General features: G+C 41.9%; 1 long non-coding RNA gene across 1 annotated transcript; it reads right to left on the bottom strand.

Annotated features, from left to right (window-relative positions):
- Window positions 1-660: 660 nt before the first annotated feature.
- On the bottom strand, window positions 661-3,531 carry LOC306929456. Its single transcript, XR_013790790.1, has 3 exons — window positions 3,365-3,531; window positions 2,072-2,139; window positions 661-809 (listed from the first exon to the last, which is right to left on the bottom strand). It is a non-coding gene; the product is annotated as an uncharacterized lncRNA (long non-coding RNA).
- Between the last annotated feature and the right edge of the window lie 875 nt (window positions 3,532-4,406).

The following is a 4,406-nucleotide window of genomic DNA, read 5'->3' on the forward strand; positions in this document are numbered from 1 at the left end:
CAGCATCAGCCATGGGGCCGGAGCCCCATGGATCCTTCCCTCAGCCCCTCGGCCTCCGGACTAACACACGCTCTGTTACAAGCATTTTCAGTAGACCTTATACAACTCAAAGACAGAGACATCAAAGGAAGAATGCAAAGGTGGTCCCAACCCCCCTGTACCAAATTGTCACACATGTCTAAATAAGGTAGTGGTCACCAGGAAGGACAGAGCTAGGAGGCACAGTAGGTGTCCTGGCCTACTATCAGCAAGCCGATCTATTAGCATACAACCCCCCCATTTGTTTGGTCAAGCCCTGTTCTGAAATTCCTAGCCTCTGTGTCCTGACTTGTTTTCACTGCTGAAAGACAATGTAATGTCATACTACACTAAACAGTTGTTTAAGCTATATTAGTGTGATTTCCAGATACATCAAGGTAAAAAGGGAAAAGAAACATATACAGTGAGGGAATCATGTATGTAGGCTATGCGTTTGTATGAAGAGTTTATCATCACTTATACATTGTTATGAGTTATAAACATGGGATGCATAGCAAGTGTTAACCCCATACTAAAAATGGATTCCCATCCTTATGGGATTTACTCAACCGCAAATACAGTATGTTAGAGCTTGACATTTGGTAAATTGTCTCAAGTTGTCACAAGAAGGGGGACCCAATGATGAGTTTAAAAACTTTATTCATTTCCTGGTGGTGGAGGTGGTACTGCTTCCGTTAGTGGTAGTACTCCTCCTGATCCTGGTGGTCTAGGTGGAACTGATTCTGGTAGTGGCGGTACTCCTCCTGCTCCTGGTAGTCCTGATCCTGGTCCTGATTGATTGATTATTTTATTAGACATTAAAATTGCAAACAGCACAGGGTACAGTCAAGCATTTGGTCCAAAAGGATACCCCCGAAATACCTAGTTTCCAGTCGGGTCCTATGCAGTCATTCACCATTAAAACAACGACGATAATTGAGATCTCAAATGTACAGGTTTGGAGTTTGGGGGGGGGGGGGGGGGGGGGGATTAAGAGGTGGGGCAATCACCTTCTGTCCTTTTGACCTGCTGACAGCGACAGGTGCATTTTCAGGCCCGTTTTAAAGTAAGCCAGTGATTGCTTGTTTTAAGGGAAGGGGTCATTACACCCGAGTGGCAGTGATGTGGAAGTAGTCTACTTGCCAGCCCACGGAGCCCTATTGTGTGAGAGTACCCTAAAGTTTTATGCTAGAAATGTTGAGTATGGGTCCCCAGCATTTAGAAACTGCCAGGCACCAACTTGCATATGTTAGGCAATTTATAAATGTACAATAATATATGTGACCATACCATTATCAATCTATCTATATAAGGCAAAACGTTAAAAAAGTCATCATGCTTTAAGTAGCATGTGACAATTGTGACGTGTCAAACTAGGGATTTTCATGATTCTGAATCCAGTCCAAGCAAATTAGTTTTGCACAAAAAACACTCCTGGGCTAAACACGGGAATAACCACTTGCCTGAATGTGCTGACCATCACATTTATGCAAAACGAATGCTTTGAATTGATTCAGAAGCATGACAAATCCCTAGTTTGACATGTCACATGCTACCGTACCTAAAGCATGATGAAAATTTTGCCATACATGTTGTTAATGGATATCACAAATTGGCCAACATATGCAAGTTAGCATCCATCAGTTTCTAAATGCTGGGGACCCATACGACATGTCTAGCATACAACTTTAGTGTGCTCAAAATGCTGGGGTTCACATTCTTGCAAGTGGACTAAGGTGAATTTACCCATATTTGTTCTAAAAGTGAGTGGCTGAATAAGGGCTCCAGCTAATGTCCCGAGAGCCCTTTTGTTAACAAAAGAGGAATTTGTACCCAAGAATCGTGTCTTTTGATTTACTCTTGTTTTGCAAACAGGAACAATTTGCAATTACAGGCAGTACTCATGTCGTTAATGTAAACACTTCCTTGGGGAACCCCACAGTTCACTGGGAGGACATGGTTCCGTTCATGTCAACCATTTGTTCTCTTCCCTCAATGTATGATTTCATCCAGCCTATATGTACTATCAAAACCAATCGCCTCCAGAGTCTACCTGTGGTGTGATGTGGTCCTTCACAGCACTGGGGTGTTGTGAAGGTGCTGCATATGCCATGCTTAATCCTGTAGACATAAGACATTCTGAGTTTTAATACAGCCAATTTCTTCACAGGGGAATAGTCAAATGAAGTCCAATGTTTTGTGGATAGCTCTGACCCAAAGCTTGAATACTGGAGAACCAAGACTGCAATCAAACTGGAGCAGTGGGGATGATTAGCTTCAATGCACATTTAAGTGCCATGTATAGGCTCCATGCAGCCACAGTGGAAAGAAAATGGGCCTCTTCCTCAACAGGTCTTACCAATTATACTAGCACCATGTTGCAATTGTTGTGTGAATAAAGTGTAAGTTTGCCCAATCTGTATGGTAGTGTATGTTAATACTATAATTTATCCAATCTGTATGGTAGAGTATGTAATACAATTGGGGTGATTGTATATTGGTAGATCACTTCAAAGGTCTCACCTAGCCTATTTTCATTCACGAGACATGGCCAAAGCATTTCCGGGGGTCCCCAGCCTAAAATGTTTCGAACCCCTGCTCTAGACCAGAAATCACACAGGCTATGCAGGATACGTAGATACAGGAGACACTGCGTAGACGTTTTGACCTTATGGTCAACATTACATTTGCAAACAGGCAGGCTTTTATAAAATTGTAGCACTTGCACAGGAAACTGTGTTCAAATCTGGGGTAGAAGATGATGGTTACATAGTGCAGCTTTAGGTCAGCTCCAGTCCATTTACGGCAGTGGTTCTCAACCATTTTAATTTCAAGGAGCCCCATGGAGTGTACAAATGGAACCAAAAATTACCTTTATGGGTCCATTTGTACACTGAAGTGTACACATAATGGGCCATTAGGAACCCCCCTTAAGGAAACATAAGGGTACCTGGACTGGAGTGAGCAAACGTGCACAATATCAGCACCCTGTCTCTTAACATAATGGAACAGAGCCTTCATTAATATAATTGGCAAGACCTGTGAGGAAAGCAAGGAAGATGCCCAATTTCTTTCCAATATGGCTGCTGTGCATAGAGCCCATTATAATACAGAAACACTAAAATTGACATCATAAACTCATCCCAATGAAGTCATCATAGACAACAGACTGGAAAAGCTTCAACATTATTCCCTGGAGCTGTATATGCAGGTGACATCATATAATTAATGAATGCTCCCCCAAACTATCAGGACAACATTTCAGAGTTGAAATTTGTTTGTTTTCCTAGGAATCTGCAACAGACCTACAATTTGATACATAGGAAACCAAGCAAAAAGCTTTTACCTTGGGCGAACAAAACCAGTGCAACAAGAAACATATTTAAAATGCTTCCCATATTGCTTGCAGTTAGAAGTGCTGATCAAGGACAAGAAGTGACTGGCTGGCCCTCAGCAGAGGTTTTAAGACTAGCTGCTGGTGGTCCCACAGCTGTTCATGATCAGCATAAATGAGTGGAGGAGTTGATCACCTGTCTGGCATTATTTGGATGGGAAGGTTTTTTATTATATTTTATATTGAACTACATCTGTTATGTTCATGTTATGTGTTATAGGCTACTGGTCAAAATGTATTATTCTCTTGGATTACAAAAAATATTATTTTAATTACACAAAATGAGAGCTGTCTGTCTGTCTGTCTGTCGACTGTATCGATAGATGATAATATATAACTCCTGGTGTCATACATATTGTTAGCTAGCCTAATATTGCTGTTAAATAGTCACTTGAATAATGTTAATAAAACCGCATTGGAATCAACCCTGCAGCGCAAACTTTTGGACCTTGTGCGCTGTGTGTGTGTGTCTAGGTGCTGCCACACTATGAAAAGAGCTGCGCGCGTTCTCGGCTGCTTGCAGCTTAAAGCTTGAGTTTTTAGACAGCTGGTGGATGGAAATTAAGCTCCACCTCCGCCGAATACTTGCGCGACGGCCAGATTCCCGGAAACGCTCTCCTCCGCTCAAGTCTTCTGCGGAGGTGGAGCTTAATTTCCATCCACCAGCTGTCTAAAAACTCAAGCTTTAAGCTGCGCGCAGCTTAAGAATTGCGCAGCTTAAGAAAGTTTTGCGCTATGGTGTGGAGACGGTGTGTGTGTGTGATGGACATTACATACATGCAATGTAAATACACCAGAGTCCCCACATAAAACCGGAGTCCCCACATAAAAACATAAAACAAAACAAGCAAACAGTACTTTACATTAGGAAACAAAGCATTTAAAAACATACATACACAACTAGGAAAGTACAAAGGTGTAAAGTGCATCTATATAATTTAGCAGAGTTTTCTTTTTAAGGGCGATACGGATTTGTAACTAAAGTAACTTGTGC

This window comes from Electrona antarctica (genome assembly GCF_951216825.1).
Source record: "Electrona antarctica genome assembly, chromosome: 9".
Lineage (NCBI taxonomy): Eukaryota > Metazoa > Chordata > Actinopteri > Myctophiformes > Myctophidae > Electrona > Electrona antarctica.